General features: G+C 42.5%; 1 pseudogene; it reads left to right on the forward strand.

Annotated features, from left to right (window-relative positions):
* Nucleotides 1-4157: 4157 nt before the first annotated feature.
* LOC102880034 lies at nt 4158-22713 on the forward strand (annotated as a pseudogene).
* The last annotated feature ends 200 nt before the right edge of the window (nt 22714-22913 follow it).

Genomic DNA, 22913 nt, shown 5'->3' on the forward strand with positions numbered 1-22913 from the left:
GAGGAGGCTGAGTTCTCAGGCTTCGGGGAAAATCTCTCTCAATTCCAGCCTCTCCTCTCTAGGCAGTCTTTACTGTGGGATGGTGGAGTTTGCCTTCCGAGAGCACCACGTTGGTCGTCATGTTTGATCGCTGTCTGACTAGCACCTGTTACATTCTTACTTTCTGTCTCCATTCTACAATGTATATATTAGAAACAGAAGTAATAGACAGAATTTGGAAAAGAACATAGTTACTGTGTTTGCAGGGGCAGCTACTGCGGTATGCTTTCAGTTAGTGCTCACTCCTCGCCGGTAACTACAAGGACTAGATGTGATGATACAGTAAAGCATTTAGCACAGAACCCTTGGCACACAGTGAATGCCCAGGAAATGGTACCTTTCAATATAATTCTGGGTGGATAGCCATGAACTTTTGTCCTTCCCTTCCCCACTGTCAGAGCCAGAATGCTGACCCATACGCAAGGTGCATTCTCATGGGTCTATACAGGTATAAATGCCTCAGTCTCAAGAAGTTCCTCCGGCACCTGGTCCTTGTGAACTTTTGCCAAGTTATTTCAGAGTAGTTACCAAAGGGATAAAGCAGTTACTAGACGGGGAGATTCGTATTTCATAGGAGATTCGTATTTCATGGTCCGCGCAGCCAGCTGACCTCCACGTGCATTTCTTCACCCATCTTCCCTTCGAGTGGCCCTGCCCACGGGTGCCCATCACCCAACCTCGCTCCCTCCTTCAGAAGCTGTGAGTGTGGGGAGAGGGGAGAGAAGACCAGATTTGCCAACTCTTGGCAGGAACCTTTCTATTTTATTTCATTCAGAGGGCTGCTTCCACCGGGCTTCTCAGCTGGGCAAATATAAAACCATAAAGCTTTGTCTCCATGCTTAAGAGCAAATTTAGTCAATATAGTCTTCATCAGAATGAGGCTTCTTTCCAAAAGGTAAAGAGCAACTCTATTACCGTTGGTAGTGTGTGTGTGTGTGTGTGTGTGTGTGTGTGTGTGTGTGTGTGTGTGTGTGTGACAGAGAGACAGAGACAGGCAGGTGGGAGGGGAAGGAAGGGAATAAATGCGTGTTCTCTGCAGTGAATATAGAGAATTTAAGCACCCTGCCACAGTCTAGCTCCACATCCAAACACCAGGGGATGAGAAGTCAGACTTTCTGTATTTTCTCCCTCTGTGAGCATTTCATTTCCTCAGCCTGCTGGGCAGTTACGTGAAGAGCGTTTTCCAAAGAGGATGATGCAGCACAGTAAAAGGCCCCAGGGACTGCTCTGTTCAAACCAAAATCGAAGTTCACTGACTCTGCCTGATGGCTCTTTGGCCATCTTCCTGAAAGGAGTTGACAGCAGCAGCTGTCCACGCTCTCGGCCCCTGTTGCTGCAGCCCACTGACCAAGCCAGGGTTGATCTGGCTACTGAGCAATAGGCATTAAAGGTGACTAGGGGGACATCGCGAAGCCACAGCCTCAGAGACTGCACGGTCTGGAAGCGCCCCACGCCCCGACCTGCTCGAGCTGGGAATTTACAAGTATAAGACTGCCTAGTCATCACACGTATTTAGGCCCCCAAAATGTCTACTTCGAATCATTTGGATACATCAATACCAAAGAATAGATGAGCAAATACTCTTGCTCTCTTCATGCCGTAATACAATGAAAATAAATTTATCTCAGAATGGACCAAAAATTATATACCACTGTCTGGAGGAATATGTCTGATAAATATTAACTGAGTTTAAATTACTGGCTTATGAAGGCATACAGTGGACAAGGAACACATGGAGAGATACTCAGGGAACAAATAACTCAGTAATATAATTTAAAATTAAAATAAATCTGAATTATGGCAAGTGCTACAAAAGAAATTAAGGATAAAGTGAGAGAAACAGATCATTTGAGGCAGGGCGAGGAGGTGACATCTGAGCTGAGTCCTGAGGGACAAGAGGGAGGCAGCTTTGTGGGGAGGTGGGATAGCGGGTGTGAGGACTTGGAGGCACGAAAAGGTTTGGTTTATTGAGGACCAGAGAAAGGCTCCAGTGTGGCTGGCACAGGGTAATCGGGAGGAGGGAGGTAAGACACACAGGAGACAAGTATTAAGACTGTGGGGGCGGAGCTAGGGCTCTCAAGCCCTCAATACCATGCAAGAATGGACTGAAGGCAAGCAGCCTGTGGAGAATTGCCCACAGTCCTATCCGTTCAATGGAACCGTCTGCTTTGGTGGCCAGAGAAGTTGCCATCATCTCCACTGTTCTCAAAACCGTGATGCGAGAGTCTCTCAGTCTAGACTTTGGCATCCCGATTATCCTTATCACATCCCTATCTTGTTAGATTCAGCTCCCCTGCCCCCACCTCCGCCTGGGGAGCTCTTTTCAGATAAGCCTGCCTCCAATGTTCTCACCAGAAAGCCATGGATGGAAACTGACTAGGGCAGGGCTGAGGACATGGCCACCCCCAGATGGCCGTTAAATCCACCCTGCAGAGTAGCTAGAGGCCATTCTTAGGGACGCAATGTAGGGGAGTCAAGCCTTCAATGGGGGGTAGATGACTTTACTATGTCTGCTATTCCTGAGAGTTTATGAGGTCTGAGTGAATATATTACAATATATGTCATACATTCTGGTATTAGTGGGTACTTAGGAGAACTTGTCTTTATAAAGATTCAGGATGTGTATCTTTTTTCGGTAGTATGTAAGAAGATTTCTATTATAATTGATCGATGTTCCTTTTTAGGCCAACAGCATAATTCTGAAGGAGTCTAGTTTATAGAGTAGCTTTTCAGCAATTGCTTCGTCATTTATCCTCTGGGAGATGTTATAAAATATACAAAGTCACCCAACCACTCATCGTCTAAGGAGAAAACTGTGTGACACATTGTGTGCTGGGTCCCTTTGTAACCTAGAAACAGTTTTTATTTTTGCTACCATTCGAATGTTCTTATTTAAAGAAGCTAGGTTGAGAAGCTAGTATTTGGAAGAGCCACTTACCTTAAGCATTGACGCGCAGCAGGCAGAACCGATTCTTTTTGGAAAATACAGAGCATCCAACAACAGATCAATAGATTTGCACTGTGGCCTCAGTCCACCTCCATTCCCACTGCTGTGAATCCCCTGGAGCTGGGAGCATTCAGCTTTGGTACCTTGTTCCCCTAAGTGCAGATGTTTAGGATTTTGTTTTCTTATTTACAGAATTAAAGAAATAGAATTCATCAAAATAACAATGTCAATATTAAAAATAAATGTAAAAAAAAAGAAGAAAAACTATCTCCTGAAAATATAGAAGCGTGAGAGGAAGCTGCTAAGTATGCCCAAAAAGATTCACATCTGACCGTGACAGTGAAGACAGCCCTGCTTCGGAGGAGACAGCTGCTGCAGCTCAGGGTTTTCACTGACTGTTAAAGAAGTCCAACTAAAAGATCGGACATCCCAGAAAAAAAGACCTTTGACAAGAGTCCTTAGAATCTCCTTCTCTCGTGTTGGATATGCCAGGTGAGAAACAGGATGCTCCCGTGTGATTCTGTTTCTCGAAGCATCCCCCTCAGGTCACCTGCATCAGAATCACAGGGGGTGGAGGGTTTGGGAAGATGCTTGTTTAAAATGAAGTTTCCTGGGCTCTAGCCCAACCCACTGAATGAGAATCTCTGAGGATAAAACCCAGGAATTTGCTTCATTTGAAAAGTAACCCATGTGATTTTTAGACTTACTAAAGTTTGAGAACCATTGGTATTGCTTTTTTTGAATGGACTTTTTTGTCTATTTTTAGTCAATTAATAACAACGATGCAATTAGACAATGCTTACTCTGTATTAGTCATCACTCTGAGTACTTCCATTTTTATATTTACTAATTTGATGCTTGTACCAACTTTATGGTGTAGGTAAATTATAATCCCCTTTTTACAGAAGAGTGAGCAAAAGCACTGAGAGGTTAAGTAGCTTACCCAGTATCACACAGCCAGGATTCAAGCCCAAGCAGAGTCTGGTTTCAGAGTCCACACTCTTAACCCTAGACAGGCAATTCCATACCTTGGTTTTCTACATGTGGCCACACTCCCCATGTCCATTCCTCTAGCAAACACCTCTTTCAAGACTAGTCTAGCATTCTTGCCTCTGTGAACACTTACCTCCAGGAGGCAGACCATCCCCTTCTACTGTGTGGGAGAGGAGAGATGGGGGTACAGGTAAGTGACCAAGCTACAATCTTGCTTCTCAGCCATACCCCCTGATTACTGTGACATACGCCACTTGCTAGCAATGGCATCGAAACCACAGTTCTTTGGTTTAGTCTTTTACTTTTTAATCATAGCCCATAGGAGTCACTGGCATTGAATATGCCTATTAATCAAACTGAAAATTCATGCCAGATTTTTTTAGATGTAAGGTGAAAGTTCCCCTCATTTACTAATACATGTTTGTTGAATGAATGAATGAATGAATGAATGAATTCTGTGTAACCGCAGTCATTTCCTGTTATTAGTACAAACATCAATGCTCAGGAAACAAGTTTCTTCTCCTTATCAGAACTTCCCTCCCTCCAAACCTGTGGTCCTGCTTTGCTATGGAGGGTAATACCTTTGCTTGGTAATTGGAAATGTGCTGATCCACATGATAATGCTCATATTTATACAGTGTTTTACTTGAAGCAGATTGTGAATCTCTGAGCTGTCTGACCCATCCTACAATAGTGCTGGGAACTGGACATCATCATAATCCTCATTGTGTATGCAGATCCAGTACAACCGCAGGAAAGTTAAGGACTTACCCAAGGTCACCCTGTGTGAGCTGCTCAGCCAGCCAGCCAGCCAGCCAGCCCTGTTCCGTCCTAGGGTCCTTCCTGTTCCCTTTGATTCTAATGCCACTTGCTTCAGAGCTCATCTGCAAGCTCCGGTCACTTATGCATTTCCTGGTATCTGTTATCTTTCACTCCCCACCAAGTACATTTCCAGTGTGACAGTTACTGCATCAGCCACTTCAAGCAGGAGGATTTGAAAGGAAGGCCACTACTTTCCACGAGTGCACAAATAATTGTGCACATAATTGGCTAATGGAGAGTGCAATCGGCCACATGTGAGCATAATTAGCCACTTGCCCCTCATGTGGAGGGTATAATTATCAAAGCAGGCAATTTTATATCTGCGGATAATTGTACTTGCAGAAGAGAATGATGGGTAGGAAATCCGGTCCTTAATTACTTTTCATGTCATTATTTCTAGAAAAGCATTTTAAAGTAGAGGTAACTTTCTGATTTCAGTTGTCTGCTTTGGATCGACTGTCAGACTGAGCTGTGGGAGGAGGCAGAGAACAGGGCCTCTGAAACAATGAGCCAGGATCTTGTGTACCAAGCTGAAATCTGATCTTCCTTGCCAGAAACACCCCAGTAACCAATTACCCTGGACATTACACTGAGGCCCACCTAGTGGTCAGCCATCTGCCTGCACAGACAATAAAGCTCAATTTTTCTCTCTCTCCACGACTGCGTATTCTTTTTGCTTTAGCAGTTTTAACGTTTTCCTCACTTTGTGGTTTTATAATCTCAGGAAGGCCAGTTGGCTTGGCACAGTAAGTGATTTTGTTCGCTGCTGGAAATGGGTCATTTAAAATGCGTTAACAATACCTTTAACTAGTCATTCATCTGGGGATGTACATAGAATAATAAATGGAGAACACGTTTCTTTGTGGTTTATCCAAAACCTTAGACGGTAGAGATTTTACGGTCTCTGCCGTGCCCCTGCGTTCTGGTTTAAACAGCTCTGTGAAACTTTTCCCACTCTCCCACTCAATCACACAAAAATACACTTGCTAACAGCAGATCCTAAAAATACATGTCACATGCAAGCACAAGGGAAATTATTTCTTAACATGAATTGACTCTTTAGGAATATGCAAGCTGAGTAATTTTTAAAAAGAAACTCCAAACTCCTATTATACCATCTTTCATCCCCAACACGGTGTTATCTTTAAGGGGTGGGGGCAGTACGCACAGTGGTTAGGGACAGGTTTTTGGCTTTAGAAAAACCTATGATCCAGGCTGGGCTTTGCCACTGGCCGGATGTACGACCTTGGATGAGGTATTCAAACTTTTCTGACTCAGTTTCCTCCTCTGTAGAATGAGTTGCTCTGAAGATTACACTGAATGCAGGTAAAGTACTTAACACAATGCTAGGCACATTGTAATGGCTCAAATAAGCGGTGTTTATCATTAATATTAAGACTCATCTTTTTAATCCGTAGCATACCTTATCCATACCAGTCATATGACACTCAACGTAACCTATGTACAGACCTTATTTCCCTATTAAATGGACAGGAATGTTGTCTTGTACATCTTTATAGTCCACACAGCATCATGTCCACAGATGAGGCTCAATGACTGGCAATGAATGGTGGCACACAACATCACATGACATCTCACTCTGACATCCACTGACCTCGAGCACACCGTCACAATTCCTTTGATGGATCACAGACCTGGATCACAAACTCTGTCCTTCACCTCTTCCCCCACAGTCACCCTCGCAGACATAGAAGTCTTTTCTACTCTGTTTTCACCTCTTCGGCTCCATGACCTCTGTATTCACTCTGCTTCTGCCACTCCTTAGACTGCATCATACCTCAGACCTGAGGCACCTCGAGATCTTGAGTTTTCTTTGACTTCATCGATTTCACCTCCCTTACCTTTCACCTTGCTGGAGAGCAAGTTGTGCACATGTCTTCCCAGCTCCACTTCAGTGACTTCACATTGATAGCTTAAAACCAGTCATGGTGGGAGTATTTACACCGGGAAAACAAGCAAATGCTGCAAATCAAGGCTTCCTCCCACCTTTAGGAGAGCCAGGTGTTTACCAGTTTTCAATATAACACTGCATATGTTTACATATTACCTAGACCATAAGCCCTAACCCTTCACACCTATTCTCCATCATCCCCTATGGATTTCATTTACCGTCCTATCTTGTACCCCAAAGTCAGCTCTTTTGATAATACATGTAATACTACCCCTCAGATCTCTACTTATGGGTCACTTGAGCCTTCTCTTTCTCTGATCCTGTTTATCCCTCCTGTTATCTATCTCTCACTGACTCCTAAAGCGCTCCCCACAGTTGATATTCCTAACCTTTAGCTCATGATGCCTGTATAACAGGCGACGCTTTAAATATAATTGGCTACTGTCCGTCTGTATTTGTTGTTCTGATAGTCACATTATCTCTTTGAGAGAGGAAGCAAGGGAGGGAGAAAGGGAGGAAAGGGGGATGGGAGAGAAAGATACCATATGCAGGTCTTTCAATGGTTGGCCCATTGGTCCCTTTCGAATTTTTTAATCCAGTTTTCATACTGATGTAGCCCTTCGGGCAGTGACTTTCATGTGGCATTTGATGCTTTTCTCACTCACTTCAAAATGGAATTCTTTATTGTGTATCAACGCACAAGTTTTGTTATGTGTCTCGGCCTTCAAGTGTTTACCAAAACTGATAGCTCTTCCCTGGAAGAAGCAAATCATAAATATTGCCCTTTTTTAAATTAAAAATCTACAGTGAGGTGCTTATCACGAGAGTAATGTATCTCAAGGTTGTCTGCACCCACAGTTGACACTCAGCATTCCTCTTCCGGATGTCAACTGAACCCAGCCTGGGGCCCCAAGCAGGCGGAGGGAGGAGAAAGGTTAAGGGGAGGCAGGAAGGAGCAAGGTATGGAGTGAAATGAAAAAGAATTATTACGAAGGGCACTGAGCACTGCTCTCTGTGACCGTTCTCACGTGACTAGGCGGGAGATTGCAAACTGAGCTGCAGACATTTGGCCTGTACAGTCCTTTTGGAAATTTGAGAGATTTTACACAAAATTGAGATTTCTGGCTTTTCCTGAGAAAACTTCGGGACTGGCCATACTCGGCCTGCCTTTCTACACGGGAACACAATTGGCTGGAAATGAGTAGCAGCTGCCCCTTTGAAACAGGCAAGCACTCTCCAGCTGGAAACTGTCCACGCCCCCCCCACCCCCAAAACTGTTTTATATGCAGCCAAAATCACTCATTTATGCTGTCAGCTGGGCCTCTGCAGGCATTTGAGTTTGTGACTTCTAGCCTAAAGGAAGCCCTGGACCTTACCCAACCTATGTCAAAAAATTTTCCCTAAGTGATGGTTTAAAGGATATGGTGGAATCTCAGTATTTGATTCATCTCTGAACCTCCATAGTGCCTTGTACAAATAGGTGCTCAGTTAACCAGAAGTCCATGGATTAAACATCTGAGCAATATAGACTCTCAGCGGCCTTGCAGAAGCTCAAATGTACCGGTCTTGCTGGGACGGGAGCAGCAGAATGTCACTCACAACACTCTACACTTTGCTCTCTCAGCAGTGGAGGGGAAGTCGCCTCCAGATGTGTATACACGACATAGGCTCTTTGAAGAACGTGAGTTAGAACCAGTGGGTTAGAGAAGCTCCCTTTATGGAACTAATTTATTATTGGATCAAGATTTCAGGGCTTAGTTAAAAAAAAACAAAAACAAAAAAAACCAGCACTAATGAGTTGTTTAATCCATAGTTTACCACTGCGGGCCTCTGTTTCCTCATTAGAAAAGCAAGAATTCTGTGGCAGACTGAACATTCTACACAATTGCGTCCTGGCTTCCTCCAGAAGACAGGCTGGAAAAGTCCAGTTAATCCCAGCACCTTCACAGTAAATGTCCTTATCTTTAAGCTTGTTACTGACTTCAAATATATCTTTTTTAATTTCTAAATTCCAAATAAAACAATCATCTTCGTATTTCTGATATAGAAGGAGGTGGGAAGTTGTGAGAAAGCTATTTTTCTCAACATCTTGACTGTTCTTTCTAAAACCAGACTTAGGTTGGTTAGGGCTCTGTGACTGCTCACCTTCCTGAGCCTTTGCCTTCAGCCTAGACCTAGCAGAAGCAAAAATCCTGCAGGGAGATTAATGAAGACCTGTTACACTGCCTTCAAAGCATCTGCCTGCTCTCAAAGTCATGCACCAGCTCTCATACTAATTAGAGCAGAACGAAATGGGTGCCTTTCCTTTTTGGTAGAAAATTAAAAACCAAGACACTGTTTCCCCCTCTTTTGATGTAACCTGACACCACTATGCATAGGAAGCATCTCCCCTCCCGAAAATGAAGGATAAAGAAATCACCAACGTGCTAATTGAATTCATATCTCCTCTTCTCCCAGAAGCCAGAGAAACAGAACAAAGCGGTTTCAGTTCTTAGAATCTAAATAACCCAAATGGACCCTTTCTCAAATTAAAATCTTTTTTACACATCTGAAACTGTTATGAATCAGATTTGATGCTTAATATTGCCATGTACAACCTGTTCTATGGAGGAAATTCCCAAAAAGAAAGCTAGAACATCATTTTAGCAAATAATTTGTTTATCCCATAACCAATGATATAAAATCTGTGAGGGCTTCATTAAAAACTACCAGGAGCACTCATATCAAGTCCAAAAAAATGAGCAAAAATAGATTTATTATATGAAGACACGTATGACACATTTAGAGCATTTCAAAGCTCTTGAATCATTGAGATCAGATGAGTATTTTAAAACTTTTATTAAATAGTCGTAATACAAAACTTACTCTTAAGTAAATCTTCAATAGCAGCTACTACTGTCAAATACCTATTCCATACCAGATGCTATGTTCAACACTCTTCATAAGTTTATTCCTCATTGCAAGCCATCAGTATTTTATCTTATATATGAAAAAACAAGAAGCTGAGGGAAGAAGGTCATTTAAGGTCATTTAGTAAGTTCTCGTGGTTGGGATTTAAATCCAGGTTTAACTAATCCAAAGCCTATGCTTTAAATGATAAAAAAAAATTTAAGATTATGAATTTGACAATAAGCGCAGCTTTGACCACATCCTATAAATTTTTTAATTCACCGTTCTTGGTATTTTCTAAATTGTCTATTACAGTTTTAATGTCTTCCTTTTTAGACATATCACCGAGGTCTTAATTTTTTTAAATGTATGATTAGACATTGTTAAATTGTAAAATTATTAAGGTTTTTTTTGTTGTTTATCATATCTGTCTTGACTTCTGAATACTGCCTATCAAAAATCTGTTCTCTTTAGTTAGATATTCTGCCATTTTTGTTTCATTCTGGATGGCAAAATTAACAGATGGGAGTAGATAATTATGAGATGATAGAAGAATGTGAGGTTTAAACAAACTAAGCAGTGAAGAAAACAGTGGTGTTTGTGTGGGTGAAGAAATGTGCAAAATAATAGGTTCCCAGGTTTCCTAGCAGCTCTTAACAGCTATTTATAAAAATATCAATGCATTTTGTTTATTCACGTGTTTGAGAAAAGCAATTCATATCATGTGTCTACAATATAACACCTAAAACGTCCCATATCAAACCCTTGAAAGAACTGATTAAACAAAGTCAATAACATTTATTTCCATGGCCACTGATATGGACACTGTTGCTTAATCGTACTTTTCCACATGTTTTTTAGCTACTTATCTCTTCACCTTTCTGTCTCTCTGCTTCCCCAGTGAGCAACTTAAGGAAAGCTACTGTGTTTCTGTACCTCAGCATTCCCTGTGCCTAGCATCAAATCAAACACAGAACTGATACTTGGTGAATTCTCATTGAATGAATATAGGCATTGCCTGGAAATCTTTACTGAATTCTAGACGGGACCCCAAGAACTAGTTTTGGCCCAGGTCTAGCACAACTTTTCCAAGCCCTTTTATGACTTTGATTAAATTTAGTTTTAAAACCTAGAAAACTCTCTCCCCCAGCCCTCTCTCTCCATATATACATATATACATATATATTTATACCCCTCAGATGCCTGGCCTTTCCCCCAGATAATCAGCAGTCCCCGAGGCAGCAGAAGATAGTAGCTCAGACCTAATGGTCACAAGGTCTGGACCTCTGGCAGGCTAAAGATAACATCTTGACCTAAGTTATGTTTCAGCTCCTGAGCCCTAAGGTGGAACGAGGCCCTGGCTACTTTCCTATGAGACTGGACAGAGGGACGCCAGAAAAGACCTCAGAGCTGTCCTCGAGACCTGAAGAAATGATTCATCACCCTCATCTCACCTGTTTCCAATCAGCTCCCAGCACGACTCCAGTCCCTTAACCCATGGCGTCTTGTGATTTTGCCCTGTATAATCTGTAACCTACATGCTCTCGGGGAATCAAGTTTTTAGCACAAAGCTGTCCGCCTCTGAAGTGGCCAATTCAACATTAAACTATGTTTTTCTTTCTACACTGCAAACTCCTGCACGTGCACTTCTTTGGGCCAGTGTGCGCAGGCATGCAGACTCAAGGAAAAACACTGGGGTTCTCGAAACACAAGTGCTAAGCTGCAAAGTGCCCCGCCTGGAGATGGGCCAATTTCCCTAGCCTTGGCTCAACCTACTTCCGGCTTCCTCCTCTTCCCCATGACGTCGTAGCAAGCCCTGTGTGCAAGGTCGCATGAATTATGATACTAACTGTCCAGCTACTCTGAAGACATCCTAGATGAGGGGAAGCTTGAACACTGCGTAGGGTGCAAAGTGAGAAGTCCGAAGTCAAAACAGGAGGTAAATGGTCAATTAAAAAGAGAACTTGAAAGCTTCCCTTAAATCTGCCAATGAGGTTGGAGGTCATTGGCAAATCTTTGCTATGTAATTTAGGAGGTAAAGAAACAGAGACAGAAGATACACAGATGTGCTAAAAACCTTTAGGGGAGGGAGGGAAGGGAGGGAAAAAGGGAGAGGAGAGGGTGGGGGGAGAGAGAGAGAGAGAGAGAGAGAGAGAGAGAGAGAGAGAGAGAGAGAGAGAGAGAGAGAGGAGAGCAGAGGGAAGATAGCAGTTAGTGGGAAAACCCGGGTCAAAGAAGGTTTGTTTTTGGCTTTTGTTTTGTTTGAAATGCTTGGTGACAATGCAGAGACAAAATCTGGAGCAAGGGAAGGTAGAGCCCCTCACTCTCAGAACTCACGTTGAAAGGAGGCCATAATAATTTAAAAAGTGATCCAAGTCAGCCATGACATAACCTTCAAAGATTACAAGAAATCAGGAGGAGAAGCAAAGGCCTTAGAGAATGTGACTGCACAACTAAATGTCATTTTGACAGCTTCTTTCTTGGAGGTACGTTTAAGATTATTTGAGTTGTCACTTTCTCTAGGAAGACTTCACTTTAATTATACAAATAGTGAATATTTCTTCAAGATAAAAATGGTAAAGAATTTGCTTTGAAGTCTTTAGCCTTCAAACACTATTATGTGAAACCCTCATTGGAGAAACAGTGAGGAATATGCAGATAAGGGCAAAACCGGCCTCGTAAATGAGGAACTGTGAATGCTAATGGCGCGGTTTCACCGTGAACCTTTGAAAGGGCCAACGGAGAGGCTTTATTATTTCAAATATCACAGATCTGAGGGCTCCCTAAGGGAAATAGTGATAAATATTGATAAAACGCCTATAAAGACAGCAAGGCGAAAATAAGCCTCGAGTTTGACTTGGCTATTTAAAAAGCTGCCTAACCTTTCCTTTAATTGCCTCTTCACAGCAAACCAGAAATAAGATCTGAATGCAAAATGTGCTGGTCACCCCTGAACATGCTCGGAAATATCCGCTTATAAGGGGATTTAAAGTGTGATTGCTTTGCTCTTAGCTTGAACACAACCAACTGGGGAAGAATTGAATTTTGGTCTGCTAGTGGATGGTGGCGGTGTGTGTGTCAGTGCAGGGACACGGGCAGAGGGTACGGGGGAGTCCAAAGAGGTTCGGGTATGTGATGAACAGCCTGGAATACTGGAAAGAGCGAGACGGGCATTTAAATGCCAGCTCTTCCGTTTTGTAGCTGAGTGAGCCTACCTAAGTTATCAAACCTTCCTGAACCTCATTTCTTCATCCGTTAAATGGTTATATTAATATCTAGCTAAGAGACCAACAGTTAGGATTAGTAGACACCATTCATTCGTTCAACAAGTGGTTGCTGAATATCATATGCCCGGCTCTGTTCTATGCTCTGAGAATGCAGAAAAGTGAACAAAACAGGATGACACTTTAATGTAGGAAAACAGATAATATAGAAAATGAATAAGTCAATTAAATAGCATATGAAGGTGAGAAGGAGAAAGTGAAGATGTGACAAGCTGAATTGTTCACACAGGTGGCAACAATCTCTCCTATTCTTCAGGTTATTTATAATGTGACTTTGACCCTTCTCCGATTAAGAGATGGGTTCTCTGCTTCTTCCCCTTGAAACAGAATGGAGTTTTGTGACTTTTCAACCAATAGACTGTACATGGCATTGATGCTATATGAATTCCAAGGCTAAATAATATGAAACAATGCTGCTTCCACCTTATTTGCTGGAATATTTGCCTATAAAGTCTCAGCCACCACATAAACAGCCCATTGCCCTGAGGCCGCTCTGCTATGAGGTAGTTCAAACTAGCCCACATGGCGAGACCACATGGAAGGGCTCTGAGATTACTGTGGATGAAGAGAGAGAGAGAAATGCAGCCAGCTCCAGATGCTTGAATTCTGCAGTGTTCCAGTTCTAGCTACCATCTGACTTACAACCACACGAGAGATCCAGAAGCCAGAATCCCACGGCTTAGTCTTTCCATAATTCCTGATCCTCAGAGACCAGGAGAAATAAAATGTTTCTGTATGTTTTAACCCACTAAGTTTTGGGGGAGATTTGTCACACAGCAGTCGATACCTGGAGCCATGGAGAAGGGGAATAGAAAATACAATTTTACATAAAAGAGACAGGAGACTTCACTAAGACATTTGATCAATGAATTGGGGGAGTGAGGGAATGAACTAAGCTATCTGAGCTATCATGGGGGCAGGTTGAGTTTCCCAGGCAAAGAGAGTGTGCCTGGTGTATTCAAGGAACAGCAAGAGACCAGGTAGTTACAATAACTTATGGATTATTGTAAAGACCAGATTTTACTCTGAGTCGAGAACCTACTGAATGGTTTTGATCAGAGCAATGACAAGAAGTGATTTGTGTTTTAATAGGAGCACTTTGGAGGCTCTGCTATAACTGGTCTCTTGATTATTACTGGTATTCCAGTATACTGGTATACTTTCATTATGGCATCTCTATAAAAAGCATAAGTCAGTTCATTAAGGTCAGGTAATTTACCCTAATTCAGTAGGCTGCTAAGGGCAGAGATGGGATGCAAACCTATAGCACCTTTTCAAGTCCTAAACAAAAGAGTTTTACAGAAACTTAACATTCTGCCATAAACTTTGGAGCTGGAAGTTACATCACTACAGTTCTTGTGCTGACCCTTTTGTAGATGAGGTAAAGCATAGTAGGTACAAGCTTGGACTCTGGAGCCAGACAGAGTTTAAACCCTGGCTCTACCACTTATGAGCTATGTGACATTGGGTAAGTTACTTAACCTCTCTGAGTCTCAATTTCCTCATCTGCCAAAGGAGGCTATGTGTACCTGCCTTGAAGGGATTCCGCAAAGGTAAACAGACAAGCACCTCAGGCACTTGGCCCGATGCCTGGCACACAAGTGCTTAATTGTGTCACACTGATCCAAGATGCCCCAAATTTTGCCTCCCTCAACTCTGCATTCGAAAAATTACCATCCTACCCTCAAACCCTTATTTCCTGCCACCTCTGCCCACATTCTTCTTCCTTTTTGGGTCAGTAGTGCCTTGCCCAGGCTACCCTAGTCAGAATGTCTCGTCTCAGACTCTGTGTCCTGAGGAATTCTACTTTATCCCTCACTCTGATTTTTAACACTTCTCTATGACCACTTTGTCAAAACCTCCTTATGAGACCAGGAGACCTTAGGGGACCCTCTTTCAGCTACCGCTTCCAGACTCTCCTTCCACCTGTTTCACAGTAATGACTGCTCTTGGGGAGTCTTCATCACCTGCAGATTCCACCCATTCCCCATTCTCTACTACCTCTAGAAACCTTTCTCATCTTCCTGCATGTTTCTAGATCCTGGTTCATGGTCTTTTCCTCTGCTGTGATTCTGAAGGACCTATAGCATCCCTGCCAATCGTGTTCCCCACATCCTGCATTCATAGTTTGTCAGACTCTTTATTTCTTACAACCTTTATCTTGGTTTCCTGTCCGTCACATCGCAGGTATGACTATGGCATTGTTCTTGTGGTTTCTCAAAGGTGCTTCATCTCCATGATTGTATCAGTCTGTTTGGGCTGCTATAACAGAATACCATAGACTAGATAGCTTATAAACAATAGGAATTTATTGCTCACAGTTCTGGAGGCTAAGAAGTCTAAGATCAAGGTGCCTGCAGATTCTGTCTCATGAGAGCCCACTTCTTGGTTTACAGACTCCTGTCTTCTTGCTGTGTCCTTACATGGTGAAAGGGCTGAAGGAACTTTCTGGGTTTCCTTTTACAAGGACACTAATCCATTCATGAGGTTCTGCCCTTATGATCTAATCACCTCCCAAATGTCCCACCTCCAAACACCATCACATTGGGGATTAAGTTTCAACATGAATTTTGGAAAGACACATTAGGTCAATAGCAGTGACCTATGGGGCAGAGAAAAGAGCATTGGCCTAAGAATCCGAAGCTCTGACATAGATGCTAATGGACTGGGGTGACTTGAGAAAGTCACTCTCCCTTTTTGAGTCTTAGTTTTCTTCACTGAGGAGCTGGGAGCTGGGACATTGATCAGGGAGCCTTAGTCTTAGCTCATCCATGTGATCTTGAGCCATCTAAGCTTTCTGAGCTCTGTTTACTTATCTGTTAATTGAGGTGGCTGGAGTGGAATGGTCTTTGATGCTTCCTCAAGCATGAAAACTTTGTTCTCTAAGAATGAAATTCTTTTTGGGATCCCTTCTCTTCCTTCTTGGTCTTACACTTCCTCACTGGAACTGGAACTGGTTTTTGTCCTTGTCATGGTCCATAGTCCTTATCTCTGGCCTTTCCACCCCTCACTAACACCTGCGCTGAACACTGCTGGCCCGCCTGCAGTTTCCCAGGTGTCCACACCCTCCACACCCTCTCCCTCTCTGCTTCTGCTCTTGCTGCGACCTCAGGATGGAAACACCTCGTCCACTTCTCCTCCTTTCAGGTCCAGCTCCCTGGACGCCTCTCTGAACACCCTCGTAGCTACTACCTTCTGTCCATCTCCATAACTCTTCTCTGTCATAGCCCTGTACCATGAGACTGTCTATTCAACTTTGAGAACAAGGATGGCATCGGCTGTTTTTGTAAACCCATCTCCTGATACAGGGCACAGCACACGGTGCTTGGTGAACTATTATTCAACAGATGGAGCGGTGTCGGTACACCGAAGGTCCACGTGCCATTAGGGTGTGTCCTGCAGGGTTTACATTCCAAAGACCACACTTAAAATCTCTATTCCCTCATTTTAAAAGACATACACTTTCAATGAGATGTCTCCTTTGAAACACCTAACCATATAAGGACATCACACCTTATATCTCCAGTGTTGAATTCACGTTCCCTCCCGTATCAGCCCTTTTCACGAACCCTATTTTTAAAGAAGCATTATCTTCTAAAGGCTCAGCCCTTGGAACCATCTTTGACCTCTGCCAATGTTCTTATTCTGTATTTCCTCTTTCTGGAACTTTCCCACTGGGTTTCTAATGGATCCCTGATTCTCTTCTCTCACACTTGATTATATCTCACAGATGAATCTTCCAAAAGTTCAATCCTGATAGTGTCATTCTTCTTTTTTTAAAAAGCCTGACTGCCTGCTAAATAAGAGCTAAAGTCCTCCGGCTCTCATTCAAACGTAGATTCTCATTCTAACCTCACTTTCCGAGATCAATGGTCCATCAGCGGAAGGCGAAAAAATACTGTCTTCAAAGTTGAGGGACTACAGCTGGGTGTTGAAAGATGGATGGAATTCACATTGGCCTGGCAGTCAGAGCTATGAAGATGTGAAGGTTCTTAATCACATTTCTGTCACTTATCATTTGAGTGACCTGCACAGCCACTTCACTTCCCCAAATCTCAATTTTCTGAATTAAAAACAAGAGCTATGACAATTTTCCTAGATTCTATTGGGGCAGAAAAGCAGAGAAAAGCTCTCATTTGGTATGAGAGCACAAAGTCCTTGTCTTCGTGTAGCTAATTTCTTTGGTCGAACAAGTCTGATATGATTTACAGTGGGGTAAAGTTTGCTTGCTTGTTTGTTTTCTCCTAAGAGAAATTCTCTGTACAGGGAGTAACAGAAAGTCTCCTTGGAGAAGACCTTCTTTGTCTTACTAATGAGTTTCCTGGGTGGTTCTGTGGCTTATGAAAATATAGGCAAGTAGGGACCTATTATCCTAGGTTAAAGTTGTATAACATGGAATTTTGCCTCTTTGTATGAGAGTTGCTCCTAGATATGAAGAACTTTGAAAGGGGAGGTATAATTATTTGTAAAAGAGTATAGGAGCTGTTATGGGTTGAATTGTGCCCTCTCTTCCCCCCCAAAAAGACATGTTGAAGTCCTAACTCCCAGTACCTCAAAATGTGACCTTATCTGAAATTAGGGTCAGTGCAGATGAAATTAGTTAAAATGAGGTCATACTGGAATAGGGTGGGCTCTTAATCCAATATAACTCGTGTCTTTATAAGAAGTGGAAGAGAGACACAGAGACACAGGCACACAGAGAGAGAATACCACGAGATGATAGAGGCAGAGACTGAAGTATTGCATGCCAAGGAATTCTAAGGATTGTTGGCAAACCATCGAAACTAGGAAGAGGCAAGGAAGGATTCTTCTCTGAGGATCTCAGAGGCAGCATGACCTTGCCAAGGGGTCAGGATTTCATACTTTTAGCTTCCAGAATCGTGAGAGAATAAGCGTCAGTTGTTTTAAGCCACCCGGTTTGTGGTCCCTTGTTATGGCAGTCCTGGGAAGTTAACACAGAGGACCTCTGGAAGGAAAGGAACTCCACCTTTGGTCCCTAGATTGTAAGCAATCCTTGTAATTGACAAAGGTAAAAATATCCCTGAAACACAATATCCTGAAGAAAGAGAGTGTCAAGAATAGTGATCCAGTTCTTCCACAGCTCTGGAGGTGGGCTGGTTCTGGTACAGCACGTGGTTTAGTCTAGATGCTCCTCTAGATTCAGCTGTTTTAGCACCGTCAGGGTTCTTTGGGGGAAAAGGGCTGACCATGGGTATATCAACTAAAAAGGACTGTTATCTAGAACTAACAATCAGCTGGTACTCTCTATGACGCTACATGGTATTTATGGCTGACTATTCAATGCCCATGCCATACCAGTGCTGAAATCTTTTAACATCATGCCTGTTGCAACTTATAAGCTAAACTGCAAACTAAGCAGGAACCTGGCCTGGTAAGGTGCCACTGTTGATTGGATGAGGGGCCACAGATCTATACAGGACTAGTTTTCAAAAGTGACATTATGCAAATGACAATGACTCCAGTTCTTTTTTCTGCCTGATTATTTAGAAATAAGACCGACACCTTACAGACCAAGTTAAGTTCCTGGATTGAGGGGGGAAAAAAACGATGAAGAAGATATCGGACTTCCTGCAATGAGGGCAAATGGGAACTCAAGTAATTAATTAGAAAAATAAAAGAGATTTTATTTGTATCCCAAGTTGATAAAGCAGGTCAGAACGGAAAACAGGGCACAGCGAACAACGAAACTACATGCTTGGTTGTGAAGGATGAATGGCAAGTGAGAAAGTCTATTATTGGAAGGTTCAAAAGAGATTTTCTGAGACCTGTACAGTCCAGGTTGTTGAACCAAATCTCTGAATGGACTTCAAGTAAAATCTCTTTTCTAGAGAAGTGAGGCCATTACTCAAAATCGACCAAGAGCAAAAGGACCACGTTACAGCAACAGAAACAGGTCAGCTGTTTCCATGCAGAACCGATTTCAGAAAAATACTCATTTTCTCAGCAACAGCTTGTTATCAGCTATAAGTTCTGCTTGGAAAAAGCCAAGTGATGCTCACAGTCCAACATTACATGAATGTAACATGGATGCAATAGCTATTCCTCCATGAGCAAAACTGACAAGCCAGCGAAAAGTGATGACAGGAAACATTTGCATCTCTTGAGAACTCGAGTTGACATGGCAGAGCTTAACTATTCACGCCACCTGCTTCAGCTGGTTTCTTGGTGGGATCTGCTGAGAATATGGCACTGTGGATTTTCTGCGTGAAAGTTGGAGCTGTGTGTGTACATAATGATAAACACCAAGTGCTCAAAAAACATTTACTGTTGATGTTATTGAATGCATAAAGAAGAATTTAAGTCAGCTATTGTCATCTTAAGGATGGTGGAACACAACTTTGGGAAGAGTGACAAAAGCTGAAAAGTCACAAGCTGAAAATCTGAAGCTTATAACCAGCACCTGGTGATTTATGCTCTATTTCTCTGCCATGTGTCCTTGTTTGAGTCACGGATGATCCGTGTCTCCCCATCTACATAATGAGCATAGCAGTCCTTCTTATCTCCAGGGAGACTGGAAGCCTTACTGAGTTAGCGTCTCCTACGTGAATGTAAAATAAAGATGCAAAAAAAGTTAACCAAATACCAAGTGAGGAAGGATTATTACTTACCTTTCCTACTTTTTTTTACTGAATAAGAAAGTATGCTTTTTGTACATATTTTTATCCGCCCCCCCCCTTTTCATTCTTTTTTTCTTTTCTCTTGCTCTCTTTTACAGGAATAAACACAAAAGTTTGTACTTTTTTTTTTTTCCTGTTTGACAGGAACTCATACAGGCCCCTTCAGGGCAAAACCAGAGGAAAACAGATTTGTTCATTCATTCAACAAATGTCTATCAATTGCTTTCTATAGATAAGGTACTATGTTAGCTACCATGGAAAACAGAAAGTTATACAGAGCATTATTTTTGCCTTTGTGGAGTCTAAAACTCTTTGGGGGGGCATCTAAGGCATGAATACAAATAACAAAATCAAGCATTTTAATTAGTGTCGAAAAGATCAGTGAAACCAAGTTCATAGATTTTCAGAAACAGAAAAGCTCTTTCTGAAATTTGAGCTACCTTTTAACAGAATTCGATGTGGGAAGAGGAGTACAGGGCATTCCAGGAAAAGGTAATGGTGTGAGTAAAGGCTTGGAGGGGTGGTGCACTTGATTCTCACTGGTGACAACTAGTTGTCTGGTTTGCTTAAAACGCAGGTTGTCTGTAGTTAGCTAGCAGCATAAGAGGTTGGAGTCATTTAGGGTTTGATGGAAGAGGGCATTAAGCATCAGGCAAAAGCTTAAACAGTTTGCAAAACTTTTTTTTTTTTTTTGGCTTTTTAAAACAAATCATGAAACAGAAGTCGAACTATCTGGCTTAAGTGCTTCTTGCGTTATACTCGCATGCTTTGGCACCTTGAAGGGGTTCCATAGAATCCTTAGGGTTCTACAGAGTACTCTGTATTGTGCAGTAGGCAAAGGGCAGCCATTAAATGTTTCTAAGCATGGAGGTGACAAAATTAGAATAGAATATTCTGAACATACATCTGGCAACACTGTTGAATTAACTGCCAGGGGACAAACTAGAGACAGAAAAGCAAAACAAAAATGTGCTAGCAGAATGTTTGGCATACAGTGAGCGCTCGATAAATATTTACTGAATGAAGGAAATATAGAAAGATATTGTTAAGGAATAACTGATAGCTTTTGCTGATTAATTATGGGGGACAAGAAAGAGGTTGCGGTGAAAAAAAATTCAAGATTTCAAGTCTGGGCTCCCGGGAGAAGTGTGGTAGCACTAATAGGAAACAGGAAAAGCTCAAGCAGAACTGATTTGGTGGGAAAGACTGTTTTTAAAGATATTGAGCAGGTTAAATGCATTAGGGGGAGATTCAATTGGAAATGGGACACTGGGACTTAAGAGAAGAACCAGAGTGACTGACACAGATGGAATAATGTAATAAAGACACATGTGCAGACGAGGTGGCGTAGAGAAATCAAACAGGTGAGGACAATTCTGGGAAATGATGACATCGATAGGATGGGAAGAGGAAGGGATGCTAGAGAAATAAGGTCAGAGAGTAAAAAGAAAACCATGATCATCTCATGCCGTAAAAGTCAAGGGAGAGACACGTTAAGAGGGACCGTCCAACACCGTCCAATGCTCCAAGAGCATGAGAAGGAGCAGAACCGAGGAAAGCTCCCTGTCCTCGAGACTCATCTATCACCCTCACAGAGAAGTTTCAAGCAGTGAGGAAGGAGGCCCGATTATCCTGGATGCAGGAATAAAAGCACGAGGAAGAATGGAAATAATGACAAAGCCGGGGCTTTCAAGAATTCCAGCCATGAATGGATCAAGGGAATCGGACAGTAACTAGGTTACAAGAAACATTTTTTCTTTGCTTTTTAATGCCTGGAGAACCTTAAGCATGTTTCTAGGCAAATAGGCAAAGGGAAAAGAGTCGATGGAGGGGAAACTGAGGGCTAAAAAATAATTACACTCACGTTAAATCTTCTGAGCGATTAAAGCCATATTTATCTAAGCTGGAGATGTAGGTAGGGAAAAGAGAATGGCTAAAATATGAACATAAGTCTTGTAATTGGACAATTATTGCATATAAGGCAGCAGCTTAAAAAATCCCATGAAATATGCTCTACCTGAGGAAACGCTCATGCAGACCCAATTACTCATCTGGCAGGATTAGACTAAGTAAGCAGCAGCAGTTCTTGCAGTGGAAACGGGAAACACAGATGCTCACCACCTTGAAACGCTGTTAGGAGCCACGATAGCCTTACGCTATTTGCACAAGTGCTTGAATGTAGCGAGCTGCACTGCTTCAAGGAAACTGCGCTAACGTTCTCAGACTCTGTGCAAAGCAGTTAAAACTCAGTCCTGGCCAAGAGGAGCTGGAGCAGATGTGAAAACCAAATGTAATGTGGTGTCCCGTGGGTTCCTGGAACAGAAAAAGGATGTTAGGTAAAAACTAAGGTGAGTAAAGGATGGATTTTCGATAACGACGTATTGAGAGGTACGCATGGCGCCTGATGTGTACCTGGCGTCCACCTGGTGGCCGCGGCACTGCAAACCCCCCACGGGAGAATGGCCCTTGGAGTGCCACCGGTTCTGGAAAGCCATCAGAACCACGTGACTAAAGGAGTTCGTCAATCTGCTCCACATCAAGGGAGACTCCACCCAGGTCCAGACTGTTCTCAACTGGGAACGTTCACCATGTTAAGACATGCAGTTAGTGCTCAAACTTGTAAAGAGTCAGAGGGAGCCATGCTTCTGCACCTCTCGCTTCCTCATTCAGCTCTGCCCCAAGTCATTCTTCAAGTCCAAGGCCAAGGGTATTTACAGCATGAGAAATCCCAGAGATGTTGTTATTTCCAGTTATCATTTCTGGAATTCAATAAAGATCGCTGACAATCTATATTCACTTGAAGAATATTTTGAATGGCCCCTTTAAGGAAATGTGCCAAATGGCTCACGGTTTGACCATGTTCATGGCTGGCTGCACATGAAAGGAAAAGAAAATTTCCTATTAATATCATGTGAGGATCAGCCAATTCTTGGGCATGAAGCTGAGCCCAGAAGAACTGAACTCAGTCCTCAAGAATGTATCTTTCCAGGCCATGAAAGATAATAAAACGAGCAATAATTCTCTAGCACCCGATATCTACATGAATCACAGTAAAGGATGTTTTATGAGAAAAGGAATCACTGGAGATTGAAAAAAATCATTTCACAGGCGCCCAGAGTGAAGCCTTTGATAAAGTTTTACCAAGGGAAGATGGCCAGGCTTCTTCAAGGACTCTTTCCATGGGAATAATGGCCTCATGTGCCTGAATCTGATCTAAATGCCAAATTTCCTGATGTTCTTTTGTACGGGCAAGCTCATACAAAGCAAACACTCATCCTACAATTCCATTATACACTTAATTGAAAACAACCATGTTCCTTATGAACTTTAAACCGTGCCAGCTTTAAAAAGTTATACAATATTTCACACATATAGAATAATAAAGAAAA

The sequence above is a fragment of the Pteropus alecto genome, unplaced genomic scaffold (assembly GCF_000325575.1).
Source record: "Pteropus alecto unplaced genomic scaffold, ASM32557v1 scaffold177, whole genome shotgun sequence".
NCBI classification, from domain to species: domain Eukaryota; kingdom Metazoa; phylum Chordata; class Mammalia; order Chiroptera; family Pteropodidae; genus Pteropus; species Pteropus alecto.